The following is a 22,716-nucleotide window of genomic DNA, read 5'->3' on the forward strand; positions in this document are numbered from 1 at the left end:
CATTGTACGTAAGTACCACAACTTCTTTATCCATTTTTCGCTTTCTGTGATATTGAACTTGTACCGTAAACGAGGTTCTTGTAAACAGAGCCGTCCCAAACTTTGGGGTGGCTGTGTCTTTTTGATTTTAATTTCCCTAAGCTATAGGACCATAAGTGGAAGTGCCCTAGGCTCTGTTGCTTTGTTTTTTAGATGTTTCAGGAAACACCATACACTTCTCCAGAGTGGCTGTTGGCAATTTACATCCCGCCCACCAGCATAACAAGGCTCCCAGTTCTCCATGGCCTGTCCTGCCTTTCTGGATTTTACACTTTTTTCAAATGGCCCTTTTGACCGGGGGGCAGTGAGACTTCATTGTAGTGCAGATTTCCTTTGCAAGCTTGCTTGGTTGGCCAAAAAGGGCGTATGCGTTTTTTCCTGAATATATTCAGGAAAAAACGCATACGCCCTTTTTGGCCAAGTGCATCATTGTGGACGTTCTGCCTCTTTTCCTATGCTTTACATGCAATTCCCGTCTACCTCCTGAAATCGGTTTCCTGCAATTCTGCCCCGCTTTCAAGTCCTCTTGGCAGCCTTACTTCAATATATTTTTGGACGATAGCTGTCATTTATAACTCTGTAGGTTTGTGAATTACAGTGCCCCTGAGCTCGTTTCTTCAACTCGCTTTCTTGTGAGCTGTCCGCAACACCGCAGGATTGCTTCAGGCCCTAGTGTAGTTCCGGCACGGCACGCTGAGCCTTTGGTTAATTCCTCTTCCTGGTGGGAAATGAGAGTTAAATTTGCCCGTCCAGACACCTACAGATAGTCTCTCTTTCGTTCTCCCTATTCCTGTTCATTTTCCACAGAAATTACAAACTGGGCGAAACAGGAGGTTAAAGGCACTGACTCTCCAAGTGGGGAGAGTGTTAGTAAAGCATCTGGAATGTTGCACCCGAGTACCAGGGACGAAAACGAGACACATTTGAACACGTTTCCCGATCACACGGTGGATCATACTCTGGGTTCCACATGCATGTTTTAGCTGAAGGAAGAATCCCTTAAACCTGGAGAGTTGAGACCCATGGAATGGGTACCATGCAATATGACTTCAAAGGGTCTGCATTTGCTCACCGAACCTCACCAATCCTATCACTGCTGCGTTTATGCCGCTGTACACACGCTTGATTCTCTTTCGGAGACATATAAATCCGTAGGTTTTAAGATTATTTCTAGTCAGGTATATTCTTAGGCGTTTAATATGGGGTGTTGAGTCCACTTCGTTGAGCAAGGAGTAGCTCTTGTCTATTGCATATTTGGCTTATGGAACGGTATCTGTGCTAATTTCAATCTCTGGTTTCATGCAGCACCCCAACTCACCTTTCCCCTTAAGCAAGCATAAGTTGGTTTTCTACATTTGAGAACCTGTTCTGTTTTCTAATTCAGTTCCTGTGTAGGCAAGTTTACATTCCGTGTATTGGTGATAACTTATGATGTTTCTTTTTCTGTGTGACTTATTTCACTTAGAATCATCGTACCTGAATCCACTCATTATGCTGCTACGGGCCTGATGACATAGATTTCATTGCTGAGTGATATTACATTGTACGTAAGTACCACAACTTCTTTATCCATTTTTTGCTTTCTGTGATATTGAACTTGTACCGTAAACGAGGTTCTTGTAAACAGAGCCGTCCCAAACTTTGGGGTGGCTGTGTCTTTTTGATTTTAATTTCCCTAAGCTATAGGACCATAAGTGGAAGTGCCCTAGGCTCTGTTGCTTTGTTTTTTAGATGTTTCAGGAAACACCATACACTTCTCCAGAGTGGCTGTTGGCAATTTACATCCCGCCCACCAGCATAACAAGGCTCCCAGTTCTCCATGGCCTGTCCTGCCTTTCTGGATTTTACACTTTTTTCAGATGGCCCTTTTGACTGGGGGGCAGTGAGACTTCATTGTAGTGCAGATTTCCTTTGCAAGCTTTCTTGGTTGGCCAAAAAGGGCGTATGCGTTTTTTCCTGAATATATTCAGGAAAAAACGCATACGCCCTTTTTGGCCAAGTGCATCATTGTGGACGTTCTGCCTCTTTTCCTATGCTTTACATACAATTCCTGTCTACCTCCTGAAATCGGTTTCCTGCAATCCTGCCCCGCTTTCATGTCCTCTTGGCAGCCTTACTTCAATATATTTTTGGACGATAGCTGTCATTTATAACTCTGCTGGTTTGTGAATTACAGTGCCCCTGAGCTCCTTTCTTCAACTCGCTTTCTTGTGAGCTGTCCGCAACACCGCAGGATTGCTTCAGGCCCTAGTGTGGTTCCGGCACGGCATGCTGAGCCTTTGGTTAATTCCTCTTTCTGGTGGGAAATGAGAGTTAAATTTGCCCGTCCAGACACCTCCAGCTAGTTTCTCATTGGTTCTCCCTATTCCTGTACATTTTCCGCAGAAATTGCAAACTGGGCCAAACAGGAGTTTAAAGACACTGACTCTCCAAGTGGGGAGAGAGTTAGTAAAGCGTCTTGAATGTTGCACCCGAGTACCAGGGGATGAAAACTGAGACACATTTGAACACGTTTCCTGATCACACGGTGGATCATACTCTGTGTTCCACATGCATGTTTCAGCTGAAGGAATTATCCCTTAAACCTGGAGAGTTGAGACCCATGGAATGGGTACCATGCAGTATGACTTCAAAGGGTCTGCATTTGCTCACCGAACCTCACCAATCCTGTCACTGCTGCGTTTATGCCGCTGTACACACGCTTGATTCTCTTTCGGAGACATATAAATCCACAGGTTTTAAGATTCTTACTAGTCAGGTGTATTCTTAGGCGTTTAATATGGGGTGTTGAGTACACTTCGTTTAGCAAGGAGTAGCTCTTGTCTATTACATATTTGGCTTATGGCACGGTATCTGTGCTAATTTCAATCTCTGGTTTCATGCAGCACCCCAACTCACCTTTCCCCTCAAGCAAGCATAAGTTGGTTTTCTACATTTGAGACCCTGTTCTGTTTTGTAATTCAGTTCTTGTGTAGCCAAGTTTACCTTCCGTGTAGTAGTGATATCTTATGGTGTTTCTTTTTCTGTGTGACTTATTTCACTTAGAATCATCATACCTGAATCCACTCATTATGCTGCTACGGGCCTGATGACATAGATTTCATTGCTGAGTGATATTGCATTGTACGTAAGTACCACAACTTCTTTATCCATTTTTCGCTTTCTGTGATATTGAACTTGTACCGTAAACGTGGTTCTTGTAAACAGAGCCGTCCCAAACTTTGGGGTGGCTGTGTCTTTTTGATTTTAATTTCCCTAAGCTATAGGACCATAAGTGGAAGTGCCCTAGGCTCTGTTGCTTTGTTTTTTAGATGTTTCAGGAAACACCATACACTTCTCCAGAGTGGCTGTTGGCAATTTACATCCCGCCCACCAGCATAACAAGGTTCCCAGTTCTCCATGGCCTGTCCTGCCTTTCTGGATTTTACACTTTTTTCAGATGGCCCTTTTGACCGGGGGGCAGTGAGACTTCATTGTAGTGCAGATTTCCTTTGCAAGCTTTCTTGGTTGGCCAAAAAGGGCGTATGCGTTTTTTCCTGAATATATTCAGGAAAAAACGCATACGCCCTTTTTGGCCAAGTGCATCATTGTGGACGTTCTGCCTCTTTTCCTATGCTTTACATGCAATTCCCGTCTACCTCCTGAAATCGGTTTCCTGCAATTCTGCCCCGCTTTCAAGTCCTCTTGGCAGCCTTACTTCAATATATTTTTGGACGATAGCTGTCATTTATAACTCTGCAGGTTTGTGAATTACAGTGCCCCTGAGCTCCTTTCTTCAACTCGCTTTCTTGTGAGCTGGCCGCAACACCGCAGGATTGCTTCAGGCCCTAGTGTGGTTCCGGCACGGCACGCTGAGCCTTTGGTTAATTCCTCTTTCTGGTGGGAAATGAGAGTTAAATTTGCCCGTCCAGACACCTCCAGCTAGTTTCTCATTGGTTCTCCCTATTCCTGTACATTTTCCGCAGAAATTGCAAACTGGGCCATACAGGAGGTTAAAGGCACTGACTCTCCAAGTGGGGAGAGTGTTAGTAAAGCGTCTGGAGTGTTGCACCCGAGTACCAGGGGACGAAAACTGAGACACATTTGAACACGTTTCCTGATCACACGGTGGATCATAATCTGTGTTCCACATGCATGTTTTAGCTGAAGGAAGAATCCCTTAAACTTGGAGAGTTGAGACCCATGGAATGGGTACCATGCAATATGACTTCAAAGGGTTTGCATTTGCTCACCGAACCTCACCAATCCTATCACTGCTGCGTTTATTCCGCTGTACACATGCTTGATTCTCTTGCGGAGACATATAAATCCGTAGTTTTTAAGATTATTTCTAGTCAGGTGTATTCTTAAGCGTTTAATATGGGGTGTTGAGTCCACTTCGTTGAGCAAGGAGTAGCTCTTGTCTATTACATATTTGGCTTATGGAACGGTATCTGTGCTAATTTCAATCTCTGGTTTCATGCAGCACCCCAACTCACCTTTCCCCTTAAGCAAGCATAAGTTGGTTTTCTACATTTGAGACCCTGTTCTGTTTTGTAATTCAGTTCTTGTGTAGCCAAGTTTACCTTCCGTGTAGTAGTGATATCTTATGGTGTTTCTTTTCCTGTGTGATTTATTTCACTTAGAATCATCATACCTGAATCCACTCATTATGCTGCTACGGGCCTGATGACATAGATTTCATTGCTGAGTGATATTGCATTGTACGTAAGTACCACAACTTCTTTATCCATTTTTCGCTTTCTGTGATATTGAACTTGTACCGTAAACGAGGTTCTTGTAAACAGAGCCGTCCCAAACTTTGGGGTGGCTGTGTCTTTTTGATTTTAATTTCCCTAAGCTATAGAACCATAAGTGGAAGTGCCCTAGGCTCTGTTGCTTTGTTTTTTAGATGTTTCAGGAAACACCATACACTTCTCCAGAGTGGCTGTTGGCAATTTACATCACGCCCACCAGCATAACAAGGCTCCCAGTTCTCCATGGCCTGTCCTGCCTTTCTGGATTTTACACTTTTTTCAAATGGCCCTTTTGACCGGGGGGCAGTGAGACTTCATTGTAGTGCAGATTTCCTTTGCAAGCTTGCTTGGTTGGCCAAAAAGGGCGTATGCGTTTTTTCCTGAATATATTCAGGAAAAAACGCATACGCCCTTTTTGGCCAAGTGCATCATTGTGGACGTTCTGCCTCTTTTCCTATGCTTTACATGCAATTCCAGTGTACCCCCTGAAATCGATTTCCTGCAATTCTGCCCCACTTTCAAGTCCTCTTGGCAGCCTTACTTCAATATATTTTTGGACGATAGCTGTCATTTATAACTCTGCAGGTTTGTGAATTACCGTGCCTCTGAGCTCCTTTCTTCAACTCGCTTTCTTGTGAGCTGGCCGCAACACCGCAGGATTGCTTCAGGCCCTAGTGTAGTTCCGGCACGGCACGCTGAGCCTTTGGTTAATTCCTCTTCCTGGTGGGAAATGAGAGTTAAATTTGCCCGTCCAGACACCTACAGATAGTCTCTCTTTCGTTCTCCCTATTCCTGTTCATTTTTCACAGAAATTACAAACTGGGCCAAACAGGAGGTTAAAGGCACTGACTCTCCAAGTGGGGAGAGTGTTAGTAAAGCATCTGGAATGTTGCACCCGAGTACCAGGGACGAAAACGAGACACATTTGAACACGTTTCCCGATCACACGGTGGATCATACTCTGGGTTCCACATGCATGTTTTAGCTGAAGGAAGAATCCCTTAAACCTGGAGAGTTGAGACCCATGTAATGGGTACCATGCAATATGACTTCAAAGGGTCTGCATTTGCTCACCGAACCTCACCAATCCTATCACTGCTGCGTTTATGCCGCTGTACACACGCTTGATTCTCTTTCGGAGACATATAAATCCGTAGGTTTTAAGATTATTTCTAGTCAGGTATATTCTTAGGCGTTTAATATGGGGTGTTGAGTCCACTTCGTTCAGCAAGGAGTAGCTCTTGTCTATTGCATATTTGGCTTATGGAACGGTATCTGTGCTAATTTCAATCTCTGGTTTCATGCAGCACCCCAACTCACCTTTCCCCTTAAGCAAGCATAAGTTGGTTTTCTACATTTGAGACCCTGTTCTGTTTTGTAATTCAGTTCCTGTGTAGCCAAGTTTACATTCCGTGTAGTAGTGATATCTTATGATGTTTCTTTTTCTGTGTGACTTATTTCACTTAGAATCATCGTACCTGAATCCACTCATTATGCTGCTACGGGCCTGATGACATAGATTTCATTGCTGAGTGATATTGCATTGTACGTAAGTACCACAACTTCTTTATCCATTTTTTGCTTTCTGTGATATTGAACTTGTACCGTAAACGAGGTTCTTGTAAACAGAGCCGTCCCAACCTTTGGGGTGGCTGTGTCTTTTTGATTTTAATTTCCCTAAGCTATAGGACCATAAGTGGAAGTGCCCTAGGCTCTGTTGCTTTGTTTTTTAGATGTTTCAGGAAACACCATACACTTCTCCAGAGTGGCTGTTGGCAATTTACATCCCGCCCATCAGCATAACAAGGCTCCCAGTTCTCCATGGCCTGTCCTGCCTTTCTGGATTCTACACTTTTTTCAGATGGCCCTTTTGACCGGGGGGCAGTGAGACTTCATTGTAGTGCAGATTTCCTTTGCAAGCTTTCTTGGTTGGCCAAAAAGGGCGTATGCGTTTTTTCCTGAATATATTCAGGAAAAAACGCATACGCCCTTTTTGGCCAAGTGCATCATTGTGGACGTTCTGCCTCTTTTCCTATGCTTTACATGCAATTCCAGTGTACCCCTGAAATCAATTTCCTGCAATTCTGCCCCGCTTTCAAGTCCTCTTGGCAGCCTTACTTCAATATATTTTTGGACGATAGCTGTCATTTATAACTCTGCAGGTTTGTGAATTACAGTGCCCCTGAGCTCGTTTCTTCAACTCGCTTTCTTGTGTGCTGTCCGCAACACCGCAGGATTGCTTCAGGCCCTAGTGTAGTTCCGGCACGGCACGCTGAGCCTTTGGTTAATTCCTCTTCCTGGTGGGAAATGAGAGTTAAATTTGCCCGTCCAGACACCTCCAGCTAGTCTCTCTTTGGTTCTCCCTATTCCTGTACATTTTCCGCAGAAATTGCAAACTGGGCCAAACAGGAGTTTAAAGACACTGACTCTCCAAGTGGGGAGACTGTTAGTAAAGCGTCTTGAATGTTGCACCCGAGTACCAGGGGACGAAAACTGAGACACATTTGAACACGTTTCCCGATCACACGGTGGATCATACTCTGTGTTCCACATGCATGTTTCAGCTGAAGGAAGAATCCCTTAAACCTGGAGAGTTGAGACCCATGGAATGGGGACCATGCAGTATGACTACAAAGGGTCTGCATTTGCTCAACGAACCTCACCAATCCTATCACTGCTGCGTTTATGCCGCTGTACACACGCTTGATTCTCTTTCGGAGACATATAAATCCTTAGGTTTTAAGATTATTTCTAGTCAGGTATATTCTTAGGCGTTTAATATGGGGTGTTGAGTCCACTTCGTTGAGCAAGGAGTAGCTCTTGTCTATTACATATTTGGCTTATGGAACGGTATCTGTGCTAATTTCAATCTCTGGTTTCATGCAGCACCCCAACTCACCTTTCCCCTCAAGCAAGCATAAGTTGGTTTTCTACATTTGAGACCCTGTTCTGTTTTGTAATTCAGTTCTTGTGTAGCCAAGTTTACTTTCCGTGTAGTAGTGATATCTTATGGTGTTTCTTTTTCTGTGTGACTTATTCCACTTAGAATCATCATACCTGAATCCACTCATTATGCTGCTACGGGCCTGATGACATAGATTTCATTGCTGAGTGATATTGCATTGTACGTAAGTACCACAACTTCTTTATCCATTTTTCGCTTTCTGTGATATTGAACTTGTACCGTAAACGAGGTTCTTGTAAACAGAGCCGTCCCAAACTTTGGGGTGGCTGTGTCTTTTTGATTTTAATTTCCCTAAGCTATAGGACCATAAGTGGAAGTGCCCTAGGCTCTGTTGCTTTGTTTTTTAGATGTTTCAGGAAACACCATACACTTCTCCAGAGTGGCTGTTGGCAATTTACATCCCGCCCACCAGCATAACAAGGCTCCCAGTTCTCCATGGCCTGTCCTGCCTTTCTGGATTTTACACTTTTTTCAGATGGCCCTTTTGACCGGGGGGCAGTGAGACTTCATTGTAGTGCAGATTTCCTTTGCAAGCTTTCTTGGTTGGCCAAAAAGGGCGTATGCGTTTTTTTCTGAATATATTCAGGAAAAAACGCATACGCCCTTTTTGGCCAAGTGCATCATTGTGGACGTTCTGCCTCTTTTCCTATGCTTTACATGCAATTCCCGTCTACCTCCTGAAATCGGTTTCCTGCAATTCTGCCCCGCTTTCAAGTCCTCTTGGCAGCCTTACTTCAATATATTTTTGGACGATAGCTGTCATTTATAACTCTGCAGGTTTGTGAATTACAGTGCCCCTGAGCTCCTTTCTTCAACTCGCTTTCTTGTGAGCTGGCCGCAACACCGCAGGATTGCTTCAGGCCCTAGTGTGGTTCCGGCACGGCACGCTGAGCCTTTGGTTAATTCCTCTTTCTGGTGGGAAATGAGAGTTAAATTTGCCCGTCAAGACACCTCCGCTAGTTTCTCATGGGTTCTCCCTATTCCTGTACATTTTCCGCAGAAATTGCAAACTGGGCCATACAGGAGGTTAAAGGCACTGACTCTCCAAGTGGGGAGAGTGTTAGTAAAGCGTCTGGAGTGTTGCACCCGAGTACGAGGGGACGAAAACTGAGACACATTTGAACACGTTTCCTGATCACACGGTGGATCATAATCTGTGTTCCACATGCATGTTTTAGCTGAAGGAAGAATCCCTTAAACCTGGAGAGTTGAGACCCATGGAATGGGTACCATGCAATATGACTTCAAAGGGTCTGCATTTGCTCACCGAACCTCACCAATCCTATCACTGCTGCGTTTATGCCGCTGTACACACGCTTGATTCTCTTTCGGAGACATATAAATCCGTAGTTTTTAAGATTATTTCTAGTCAGGTGTATTCTTAAGCGTTTAATATGGGGTGTTGAGTCCACTTCGTTGAGCAAGGAGTAGCTCTTGTCTATTACATATTTGGCTTATGGAACGGTATCTGTGCTAATTTCAATCTCTGGTTTCATGCAGCACCCCAACTCACCTTTCCCCTTAAGCAAGCATAAGTTGGTTTTCTACATTTGAGACCCTGTTCTGTTTTGTAATTCAGTTCTTGTGTAGCCAAGTTTACCTTCCGTGTAGTAGTGATATCTTATGGTGTTCCTTTTTCTGTGTGACTTATTTCACTTAGAATCATCATACCTGAATCCACTCATTATGCTGCTACGGGCCTGATGACATAGATTTCATTGCTGAGTGATATTGCATTGTACGTAAGTACCACAACTTCTTTATCCATTTTTCGCTTTCTGTGATATTGAACTTGTACCGTAAACGAGGTTCTTGTAAACAGAGCCGTCCCAAACTTTGGGGTGGCTGTGTCTTTTTGATTTTAATTTCCCTAAGCTATAGGACCATAAGTGGAAGTGCCCTAGGCTCTGTTGCTTTGTTTTTTAGTTGTTTCAGGAAACACCATACACTTCTCCAGAGTGGCTGTTGGCAATTTACATCCCGCCCACCAGCATAACAAGGCTCCCAGTTCTCCATGGCCTGTCCTGCCTTTCTGGATTTTACACTTTTTTCAAATGGCCCTTTTGACCGGGGGGCAGTGAGACTTCATTGTAGTGCAGATTTCCTTTGCAAGCTTGCTTGGTTGGCCAAAAAGGGCGTATGCGTTTTTTCCTGAATATATTCAGGAAAAAACGCATACGCCCTTTTTGGCCAAGTGCATCATTGTGGACGTTCTGCCTCTTTTCCTATGCTTTACATGCAATTCCCGTCTACCTCCTGAAATCGGTTTCCTGCAATTCTGCCCCGCTTTCAAGTCCTCTTGGCAGCCTTACTTCAATATATTTTTGGACGATAGCTGTCATTTATAACTCTGTAGGTTTGTGAATTACAGTGCCCCTGAGCTCCTTTCTTCAACTCGCTTTCTTGTGAGCTGTCCGCAACACCGCAGGATTGCTTCAGGCCCTAGTGTAGTTCCGGCACGGCACGCTGAGCCTTTGGTTAATTCCTCTTCCTGGTGGGAAATGAGAGTTAAATTTGCCCGTCCAGACACCTCCAGCTAGTCTCTCTTTCGTTCTCCCTATTCCTGTTCATTTTCCACAGAAATTACAAACTGGGCGAAACAGGAGGTTAAAGGCACTGACTCTCCAAGTGGGGAGAGTGTTAGTAAAGCATCTGGAATGTTGCACCCGAGTACCAGGGACGAAAACGAGACACATTTGAACACGTTTCCCGATCACACGGTGGATCATACTCTGGGTTCCACATGCATGTTTTAGCTGAAGGAAGAATCCCTTAAACCTGGAGAGTTGAGACCCATGGAATGGGTACCATGCAATATGACTTCAAAGGGTCTGCATTTGCTCACCGAACCTCACCAATCCTATCACTGCTACGTTTATGCCGCTGTACACACGCTTGATTCTCTTTCGGAGACATATAAATCCGTAGGTTTTAAGATTATTTCTAGTCAGGTATATTCTTAGGCGTTTAATATGGGGTGTTGAGTCCACTTCGTTGAGCAAGGAGTAGCTCTTGTCTATTGCATATTTGGCTTATGGAACGGTATCTGTGCTAATTTCAATCTCTGGTTTCATGCAGCACCCCAACTCACCTTTCCCCTTAAGCAAGCATAAGTTGGTTTTCTACATTTGACACCCTGTTCTGTTTTCTAATTCAGTTCCTGTGTAGGCAAGTTTACATTCCGTGTATTGGTGATAACTTATGATGTTTCTTTTTCTGTGTGACTTATTTCACTTAGAATCATCGTACCTGAATCCACTCATTATGCTGCTACGGGCCTGATGACATAGATTTCATTGCTGAGTGATATTACATTGTACGTAAGTACCACAACTTCTTTATCCATTTTTTGCTTTCTGTGATATTGAACTTGTACCGTAAACGAGGTTCTTGTAAACAGAGCCGTCCCAAACTTTGGGGTGGCTGTGTCTTTTTGATTTTAATTTCCCTAAGCTATAGGACCATAAGTGGAAGTGCCCTAGGCTCTGTTGCTTTGTTTTTTAGATGTTTCAGGAAACACCATACACTTCTCCAGAGTGGCTGTTGGCAATTTACATCCCGCCCACCAGCATAACAAGGCTCCCAGTTCTCCATGGCCTGTCCTGCCTTTCTGGATTTTACACTTTTTTCAGATGGCCCTTTTGACCGGGGGGCAGTGAGACTTCATTGTAGTGCAGATTTCCTTTGCAAGCTTTCTTGGTTGGCCAAAAAGGGCGTATGCGTTTTTTCCTGAATATATTCAGGAAAAAACGCATACGCCCTTTTTGGCCAAGTGCATCATTGTGGACGTTCTGCCTCTTTTCCTATGCTTTACATGCAATTCCTGTCTACCTCCTGAAATCGGTTTCCTGCAATTCTGCCCCACTTTCAAGTCCTCTTGGCAGCCTTACTTCAATATATTTTTGGACGATAGCTGTCATTTATAACTCTGCAGGTTTGAGAATTACAGTGCCCCTGAGCTCCTTTCTTCAACTCGCTTTCTTGTGACCTGGCCGCAACACCGCAGGATTGCTTCAGGCCCTAGTGTGGTTCCGGCACGGCATGCTGAGCCTTTGGTTAATTCCTCTTTCTGGTGGGAAATGAGAGTTAAATTTGCCCGTCCAGACACCTCCAGCTAGTTTCTCATTGGTTCTCCCTATTCCTGTACATTTTCCGCAGAAATTGCAAACTGGGCCATACAGGAGGTTAAAGGCACTGACTCTCCAAGTGGGGAGAGTGTTAGTAGAGCGTCTGGAGTGTTGCACCCGAGTACCAGGGGACGAAAACTGAGACACATTTGAACACGTTTCCTGATCACACGGTGGATCATAATCTGTGTTCCACATGCATGTTTTAGCTGAAGGAAGAATCCCTTAAACCTGGAGAGTTGAGACCCATGGAATGGGTACCATGCAATATGACTTCAAAGGGTCTGCATTTGCTCACCGAACCTCACCAATCCTATCACTGCGGCGTTTATGCCGCTGTACACACGCTTGATTCTCTTTCGGAGACATATAAATCCGTAGTTTTTAAGATTATTTCTAGTCAGGTGTATTCTTAAGCGTTTAATATGGGGTGTTGAGTCCACTTCGTTGAGCAAGGAGTAGCTCTTTTCTATTACATATTTGGCTTATGGAACGGTATCTGTGCTAATTTCAATCTCTGGTTTCATGCAGCACCCCAACTCACCTTTTCCCTGAAGCAAGCATAAGTTGGTTTTCTACATTTGAGACCCTGTTCTGTTTTGTAATTCAGTTCTTGTGTAGCCAAGTTTTCCTTCCGTGTAGTAGTGATATCTTATGGTGTTTCTTTTCCTGTGTGACTTATTTCACTTAGAATCATCATACCTGAATCCACTCATTATGCTGCTACGGGCCTGATGACATAAATTTCATTGCTGAGTGATATTGCATTGTACGTAAGTACCACAACTTCTGTATCCATTTTTCACTTTCTGTGATATTGAACTTGTACAGTAAACGAGGTTCTTGTAAACAGAGCCGTCCCAACCTTTGGGGTGGCTGTGTCTTTTTGATTTTAATTTCCCTAAGCTATAGGACCATAAGTGGAAGTGCCCTAGGCTCTGTTGCTTTGTTTTTTAGATGTTTCAGGAAACACCATACACTTCTCCAGAGTGGCTGTTGGCAATTTACATCCCGCCCATCAGCATAACAAGGCTCCCAGTTCTCCATGCCAAGTCCTGCCTTTCTGGATATTACACTTTCTTCAGATGGCCCTTTTGACCGGGGGGCAGTGAGACTTCATTGTAGTGTAGATTTCCTTTGCAAGCCTGCTTGGTTGGCGAAAAAGGGCGTATGCGTTTTTTCCTGAATATATTCAGGAAAGAACACATACGCCCTTTTTGGCCAAGTGCATCATTGTGGACGTTCTGCCTCTTTTCCTATGCTTTACATGCAATTCCCGTCTACCTCCTGAAATCGGTTTCCTGCAATTCTGCCCCGCTTTCAAGTCCTCTTGGCAGCCTTACTTCAATATATTTTTGGACGATAGCTGTCATTTATAACTCTGCAGGTTTGTGAATTACAGTGCCCCTGAGCTCCTTTCTTCAACTCGCTTTCTTGTGAGCTGGCCGCAACACCGCAGGATTGCTTCAGGCCCTAGTGTGGTTCCGGCACGGCATGCTGAGCCTTTGGTTAATTCCTCTTTCTGGTGGGAAATGAGAGTTAAATTTGCCTGTCCAGACACCTCCAGCTAGTTTCTCATTGGTTCTCCCTATTCCTGTACATTTTCCGCAGAAATTGCAAACTTGGCCAAACAGTAGTTTAAAGACACTGACTCTCCAAGTGGGGAGAGTGTTAGTAAAGCGTCTTGAATGTTGCACCCGAGTACGAGGGGATGAAAACTGAGACACATTTGAACACGTTTCCTGATCACACGGTGGATCATACTCTGTGTTCCACATGCATGTTTCAGCTGAAGGAAGAATCCCTTAAACCTGGAGAGTTGAGACCCATGGAATGGGTACCATGCAGTATGACTTCAAAGGGTCTGCATTTGCTCACCGAACCTCACCAATCCTATCACTGCTGCGTTTATGCCGCTGTACACACGCTTGATTCTCTTTCGGAGACATATAAATCCGTAGGTTTTAAGATTATTTCTAGTCAGGTATATTCTTAGGCGTTTAATATGGGGTGTTGAGTCCACTGCGTTGAGCAAGGAGTAGCTCTTGTCTATTACATATTTGGCTTATGGAACGGTATCTGTGCTAATTTCAATCTCTGGTTTTATGCAGCACCCCAACTCACCTTTCCCCTTAAGCAAGCATAAGTTGGTTTTCTACATTTGAGACCCTGTTCTGTTTTGTAATTCAGTTCTTGTGTAGCTAAGTTTACATTCCGTGTAGTAGTGATATCTTATGGTGTTTCTTTTTCTGTGTGACTTATTTCACTTAGAATCATCATACCTGAATCCACTCATTATGCTGCTACGGGCCTGATGACATAGATTTCATTACTGAGTGATATTGCATTGTACGTAAGTACCACAACTTCTTTATCCATTTTTCGCTTTCTGTGATATTGAACTTGTACCGTAAACGAGGTTCTTGTAAACAGAGCCGTCCCAAATTTGGGGTGACTGTGTCTTTTTGAATTTAATTTCCCTAAGCTATAGGACCATAAGTGGAAGTGCCCTAGGCTCTGTTGCTTTGTTTTTTAGATGTTTCAGGAAACACCATACACTTCTCCAGAGTGGCTGTTGGCAATTTACATCCCGCCCATCAGCATAACAATGATCCCAGTTCTCCATGGCCTGTCCTGCCTTTCTGTATTTTACACTTTTTTCAGATGGCCCTTTTGACCGGGGGGCAGTGAGACTTCATTGTAGTGCAGATATCCTTTGCAAGCTTGCTTGGTTGGCCAAAAAGGGCGTATGCGTTTTTTCCTGAATATATTCAGGAAAAAACGCATACGCCCTTTTTGGCCAAGTGCATCATTGTGGACGTTCTGCCTCTTTTCCTATGCTTTACATGCAATTCCAGTCTACCTCCTGAAATCGATTTCCTGCAATTCTGCCCCGCTTTCAAGTCCTCTTGGCAGCCTTACTTCAATATATTTTTGGACGATAGCTGTCATTTATAACTCTGCAGGTTTGTGAATTACAGTGACCCTGAGCTCCTTTCTTCAACTCGCTTTCTTGTGAGCTGGCCGCAACACCGCAGGATTGCTTCAGGCCCTAGTGTGGTTCCGGCACGGCACGATGAGCCTTTGGTTAATTCCTCTTCCTGGTGGGAAATGAGAGTTAAATTTGCCCGTCCAGACACCTCCACCTAGTCTCTCTTTCGTTCTCCCTATTCCTGTTCATTTTCCACAGAAATTACAAACTGGGCCAAACAGGAGGTTAAAGGCACTGACTCTCCAAGTGGGGAGAGTGTTAGTAAAGCATCTGGAATGTTGCACCCGAGTACCAGGGGACGAAAACGAGACACATTTGAACACGTTTCCCGATCACACGGTGGATCATACTCTGGGTTCCACATGCATGTTTTAGCTGAAGGAAGAATCCCTTAAACCTGGAGAGTTGAGACCCATGGAATGGGTACCATGCAATATGACTTCAAAGGGTCTGCATTTGCTCACCGAACCTCACCAATCCTATCACTGCTGCGTTTATGCCGCTGTACACACGCTTGATTCTCTTTCGGAGACAAATAAATCCGTAGGTTTTAAGATTATTTCTAGTCAGGTATATTCTTAGGCGTTTAATATGGGGTGTTGAGTCCACTTCGTTCAGCAAGGAGTAGCTCTTGTCTATTGCATATTTGGCTTATGGCACGGTATCTGTGCTAATTTCAATCTCTGGTTTCATGCAGCACCCCAACTCACCTTTCCCCTTAAGCAAGCATAAGTTGTTTTTCTACATTTGAGACCCTGTTCTGTTTTGTAATTCAGTTCCTTTGTAGCCAAGTTTACATTCCGTGTATTGGTGATATCTTATGATGTTTCTTTTTCTGTGTGACTTATTTCACTTAGAATCATCGTACCTGAATCCACTCATTATGCTGCTACGGGCCTGATGACATAAATTTCATTGCTGAGTGATATTGCATTGTACGTAAGTACCACAACTTCTTTATCCATTTTTCGCTTTCTGTGATATTGAACTTGTACCATAAACGAGGTTCTTGTAAACAGAGCCGTCCCAAACTTTGGGGTGGCTGTGTCTTTTTGATTTTAATTTCCCTAAGCTATAGGACCATAAGTGCAAGTGCCCTAGGCTCTGTTGCTTTGTATTTTAGATGTTTCAGGAAACACCATACACTTCTCCAGAGTGGCTGCTGGCAATTTACATCCCGCCCATCAGCATAACAAGGCTCCCAGTTCTCCATGGCCTGTCCTGCCTTTCTGGATTTTACACTTTTTTCAGATGGCCCTTTGACCGGGGTGAAGTGAGACTTCATTGTAGTGCAGATTTCCTTTGAGAGCTTGCTTGGTTGGCCAGAAAGGGCGTATGCGTTTCTTCCTGAATATATTCAGGAAAAAACGCATACGCCCTTTTTGGCCAAGTGCATCATTGTCGACGTTCTGAGTGTTTTCATATGTTTTCAGTGCAATTCCTGTCTACCTCCTGAAATCGGTTTCCTGCAGTTCTGCCTTGCTCTCAGTGCCTCTTCATAGCCTTACCTCAATATACTTTTGGAGAATAGTTGGCCTTTATAACTCTGCAGGTTTTTGAATTGCAGTGGCCCTTAGCTCCATTTTTCAGCTCTTATTTTTGTGATCTTGCCTCATATCCACAGGATTTCTTCAGGCCCTATTCTTCTTCTGGGGTGCCTTGCTCTGCCTTTGGTTAATTCTTCTTCCTGATGTGAAGTTAGAGTGACATGTGCCCATTGAAACCGCTACAGCTATTTTCTCACTGGTTCCCCCTATTCCCATTCATCCTCCGCACTAACTGCAGACTGTGCGATACCGGAACTTAAAGGCATTGACTCTCCATGTGGAGATGTTGTTAGTAAAGTGGCTGGAATGTTGATCCGGAGCCCCAGGAGAGGAAAATGAGGTGCATTTTAGAAACCTTTCCCGATCATATGGTATACCATCCGCTGGATTTCCCATGCATGGTTTAGCTGTAGGAAGATTCCCTTCAACTTGGAGTGTTGGGACCCTTGGAATAAGTAGCATGAAGTATTGCATTAAACTTTCGGCAGTTGCTCACCAAAGCTCTCCAATCCTTTCAGCCCCAAGTGTCCAGCCTTATGTCTTATCCAGCTGTGGGTTTATATGTGGTCATTCCAGGTTGCATCACAGCCCCTGAGCGAATTTTGTAAGAATTTTTCTCTCTTTCATTGTTTCTGCGTTTTGGTTTTAAAATTTATTTCTATAATGGGGTTTAGCTCATTTTCACTGCTGTGTTTGTGCCGCTCTGCGCACACTTGATTCCCTTATGGAGATATATCAATACATGGGTTTTAAGATTCTTATTACTCAGATATATTTCTCTGCGGTGTATAGGGTGTGTTGAGGCCAGTTCATTGAGCGAGGTGTAGATCTTGTCTGATACCTATTTGGTTTATTGAACGGTATCTGTGCTAATTTCAAACTCTGGTTTTATGCATCACCCCACCTCTCCTTTCCCCTTAAGCTGACATAAGTGTGTTTTCTAAATGTGAGACACTGTTCTGTTTTGTAATTCATTTTTTGTGCAGCCATATTTATCCTCCCTCTATAAGTGATATCTTATGATATGTTTCTTTTTCTGTTTGACTTATTTCAAGTAGTATTATCGGACCTCAATCCACTCTTTATCCTTCTACTAGCCTTATTACATTGATTTCATGGTGAAGAGATATTCCATTGTACATAAGTACCACATTTTCTTTATCCATTGTTCTCTTTCCTGGGATATTTAAGGTGTACTGAAGTTGAGGTTCTTGTAAACAGAGTAGCCCTAAACTGTGGTGTGCTTGTGTCTTGTTGATTTTTAGACTTCCCTAGATATACTCCCGTGATTGGAAGTGCCCTATGCTCTGTCGCTCTGTTTTTTAGATGATTTAGGAACCACCATACACTTCTCCAGAGTGGCTCTCGGCAGTTCACACACTGTCCATCAGCGTATAAAGGCTCCCTGTTCTCCATGGCCTGTCCTGCATTTCTGGTGTTTACAATTTTTTCGGATGGCCCTTTTGACCGGTGGGAAATGAGACTTCTTTGTTGTGCACATTTGCATTGCTTGCTTGCTTGGTTGCCCATAAAGTGCGTATGTGTTTTTTCCTGGATATATTCAGGAAATAACGCATACTCCCTTTTGGGCCAACTGCATCATTGTCGAAATTCTGCCGCTTTTCATGTGCTTTAAAGGCGAGTCCAATCTATCTCTTGAAATCTGTTTCTTGCAATTCTGTCTTGCATTCAGATCCTCTTCTTTGCCTTACCTCAACATATTTTTGGACGTTAGTTTTCATTTATAACTCTGCAGGTTTGTGAATTGCAGTGACCCTGAGCTCCATTTTTTAAGTTGCTCTTTTGTGAGCTGGCCTCAAAACCGCAGGATTGCTTCAGGCCCTATTTTGGCTCCGGCGAGGCGGGCTGAACCTTTTTTTAATTCTTATTCTTAATGGGAAATTAGAGTGACATGTGCCCGTCCAAACCCCTACAACTATTCTCTCATTGTTTCCCCCTCTTCCCGTTCATCCTCCTCACAATTTGCAAAATGTGTGAAACAGAAGTTTAAATGTGCTGATTCTCTAAGTGGGGAGATTCTAAGTAACGTGGCTGGAATGATGAACAGGAGCACCAGGAGAGGATAAATGAGGTGCATTTTAGACACATCTCCCGATCACATGGTGTACAGTCCTCTGGGTTTTCCATGCATGTTTTAGCTGTAGGAAGATTCCTTCAACCTGCAGATTTGGGACCCATTGAATGGGTACCAGGTAGTATTACTTTAAAGGGTGTGCATTTCCTCACCCAACCTCACATTTCTCTTAGCGCGAACAGTTTCCAGCCTTATGTCTCATCCTGCTGTGGGTCTAGATGTGTTCAATCCATGTTGCATCACCGTCCCTGAGGAAAAGTTGTAAGAGGTTTTCTCTGTCTCTCTGTCGTTTATTTTTTTCAATTTATTACTATATTGGTTACAGCTGATTTTCAAAGCTCTGTTTCTTGCTGCTGTACATCCACTTGATTCACGTACAGAGAGACATCAATAAATTCTTTTTCAGATTCTTACCAGTCATAGATATTCTTTTCCGGTGACTTGAGTGTGCTGAGTGCAGTTCTTTTAGCTACCGTGTAGGCCTTGTTGATTATCAGTTTGGTATTTGGAATGGTATCTTTGCTAATTTCAACCTCCTGGATGATGCCTCACCCCTCCCCACCTTTCCCGTTTAGCAGCCTTACGCGTGTTTTCTACATATTTGACTATGTTTTTGTTTTGTAATTTATTTCATGTGTAGCCATTTTGGATTCCACCTTTAAGTGATATCTTATGATATGTGTCTTTTTCTTTTTGAATTATGTCACTTAGAATGATCATACGTAACTCCTCCGGAGTTGTTACAACTGGCCATATTTCATTGATTTCCAGGCTGAGTAATATTCCACTCTACATAAGTACCACATCTCTATCCATTTTTTCCCTCCAGAGACATTTAAGTTATATCCTAGTCGAGGATCTTTTAAACAGAGAGGCAGTAAACATTGGGGTGCCTGTGTCCTCTCGATTTTTGTTTTTCCCAAGATATACGCCCATGAGTGCAAGTGCCCTATGCTCTGTAGCTCATTTTTTAGATGCTTTAGTAAACACAATACACTTCTCCAGAATGGCCGTTGGCAATATACATTTCCACTATAAGCCTCACAGGGCTCCCTCTTTTCCTTGCCCTGTCCTGCATTTCTGGCGTTTACACTTTATGAGGATGGCTCTTCTGACTGATGCGAAGTGATATCTTTTGTAGTATTGATTTCCAGTGCCCACCTGTTTGGTTGGCTAAAAAAGTGTATGCCCTTTTCTTGAATATATACAGAAAAAAACGCATACAGCCTTTTTGGCCAACTGCAATGTCGGAAATGTTCAGCCCCTTTTCTTGTGCTTAATGGCGAATCCTTTCTACCTCCTCAAATCCCTTTCTTGCCATTCTCCCTTGCTTGCCAATCCTTTTCTTTGACTTTCCTCAAGACATTTTTCAGTGATAGATATTTTCAACTCTGCAGTTTCGTGAATTTTACTGCCCCTGAGTTCCATTGTTCAACTTGTGTTTATGGGAACTGGCCACAAAGCAGTGGGATTTCCTCAAGCCCTATACTGTTTCCATGGGCAACCCTAGCCTTTGGTCAATTCATCTTCCTGATTGGAAATTAGAGTGACATGTGCCTGTCTGAACACCTAGGACTTGTCTCTCATTGTTCCTCATCCTTCCGCTTCATCCTCTGGACAAATTCCAAACTGTACGCAACAGGATGTTGACAGTGTTGACATCTCCAAGTGGGGAGACTGTTAGTAAAGACGCTGGAGGGGTGAACCCGAGCACCAGGAGATGAGGAGATGAGATGCCTTTTCCAAACTCTTCCCGATCAGACGGTATACCATCCTCTGGGTGTGACAGACATGTTTTAGCAGTAGGAAGAGTCCCATTCATGTAAGGAGAACACCAGGGCTTTTTCAAAATCAGTGTCTCCCCGAAACCCAAACTGGGGAGTTTTTTAAGCTACGGCTACACATATGTTCATTAAGGGCCTTGGGAAGTAGGCAGAGTCCAAACTTTAGATGACTGAAGTCTTCAGGGTCAGAAGCACTCACCACCGGCTTCCCTTAGGTTACACTTTAACTGTCATTGATAGATGATGTCAATAAAAATATCTATTCTTTTTCCGATTATTTCCCCTTATAGGTTATTGCACAATATTGAGTGTAGTTCCCTGTGCTATACAGTAGTTCCTTGTTGATGATCTATTTTATACATAGCAGTGTGTATGTGTTAATTCCAAACTGTTAATTTATCCCTCCTCCCACCTTTCCCCTTTGGTAATAATAAATTATAAGATTTTATACTTCTCAGAAATGGGGGAGCTGAAAGAGAGGTATCATTTTCAATGGAAAAGCATTTAAAACAAGATTGAAGCTTTAACCAAGATTATTAGATGTACATCCTTGGAAAGAAATCACTTCATTTCTCTAATATTGACCTGACAAATAAGACAAACCTTTTCACTGAACTTGCTTATAATAAAGTGATGGAAATATCAAATGGAAGTGTTAGAAACATCTTATTTTACCCGAGCCTTATAAACTGTTCTATGTTAACTACAGTTTGGCTCACACATCTGTTCATTGAAGTTACAATAGTCTCAATTTCTGTTACTGATCCTCCAGAGTGGACCCCAACAAGGGTCCCCCTGCCCAGTGTCATTGGGGCCAACAGATAGAGACTGAGTTTGGTTCCCAAGCAAAGGAAACTTTATATTTTCATCAGAGAATGGAGAGGTGAGAGCATGCACTACCCCGTGGGCTGTGGGCTGGGCTGCTGTGTAGAGATCCTGTCAGAGTCAGTGAGAGGGAGGGGGCGGAGCTCTCAAGGGCCGGGTTGGCTGCAGCTCAGGCTCTATATCTCGGAGTCTGCACTGGGCCCCAGGAGCTGAGGTGTCGACCCAGCCATTCTGCACCAGGAAATCTGGTCTGAAGTGCCGGGTGTGGAACCTCTGCATGTGGGACCCTAGGAGCACGTGAAATTAGACAAAGCACAAAGGATAAAAAAGGTCAGACTTGACTTTATTGCCCACATTCTATTTTTATCTCCCAGGGATTTTTAATGGGCTTTGCTGGGGACAAACCCCTCCTCTGCCTTTTGTCCCGTTCCTCATTCTTGGAGTGCTGAGGGTGCAGACCCTTCTTCTGTAACTGCTGAGTGCTGAGTTGGGAGCCCTCATACCAGGGGACGAGGGTCAGAACTTCTCCCCAGCAGCCTCCAGGTGACGTTGATTGGCCCCAGGACCCCTGCCTCCCTGCTCGTCCGCCTGAGCACCAGCATTGGAAGTGTTATAGATTCTAATGACCTTTAAGGGTCCAGGAAAGAGATGTGCAGAGACGCTGTGGGGGCCGGTTTCACCCCACCCCACATTTGTTCGGCCACCTTAGGCTGACCGTTTCTGCCAGCCTAGATGCTCTGACCAGTAGTCTGCTCTTTCTTCAATTAGGCCCCTGAATTAACGTAAAAACAGCACCAGGTGTCAGAGCCCTGCCCGCTCAACTCCCAGACAGTCCAGGGTCAGTGGTGATCAAGGACCATGATGGCCACTGAGTCAACAGCCTTTTGAAGTAAACAGGAGTCCAGCCGGTCTTATTGGCCACCATCATCACGGTGTCTGTAGGCTTTTCTATGGTGACAGTGTGATATACGGTTCCCCCGCCAAGATTATTAGCTCCCCTCCGGGTGCAGGAAGTCCTGCAAGCAGTAGTCTACTCCTTCGGGACACACTATTGTTGTTTTATGAGAGAAACTCCAGGTCAAGTGATGTTCACACGAGTCGTCATGGTGCCCTGTTGCCCCCGGTTATCTCTCTGGATGTTGGAGTTGGAGGGCCTCCTCACTCGAGGTCGGTGTGCCCACGGAGCGAACCCTGCAACTTCAGGGCATGGTTGGTGATTAGGATCACCACGTGGGGTCCTTTTCCCTTAGGAGGGAGGTGGCCTTTTGGGCTGCTGATTTCCAGGTTTTTAGATACCGCCAGTATCTTGGCCAGATGTGGCAGTGGGCCAAGCCCCTTGGTGACTGTAGTTTATCCTACCTGGATGGCATTCTTGCGTTGTTCCATTTCAAGTGGTCCCAGTTTTTGCACTAATTCTCCAATGGCGATTCACCTTTCACCGGGAATGGAAAGGTCAAAGGGTTTAGCTCAATTAGGGAGTTCCAGGGCAAGGGTCTGAATTGACTGCTCTTTCCATTCTTGAAAGGCCACTTCTGGATTCTGTTCAAAAGGATCATCATCTTTTCCTTTCAGTGTTTCATATAGAGGCCCAGCTAGTAGACTGTAG

This window comes from Leucopleurus acutus (assembly GCF_964270905.1).
Source record: "Leucopleurus acutus genome assembly, chromosome: 1".
NCBI classification, from domain to species: domain Eukaryota; kingdom Metazoa; phylum Chordata; class Mammalia; order Artiodactyla; family Delphinidae; genus Leucopleurus; species Leucopleurus acutus.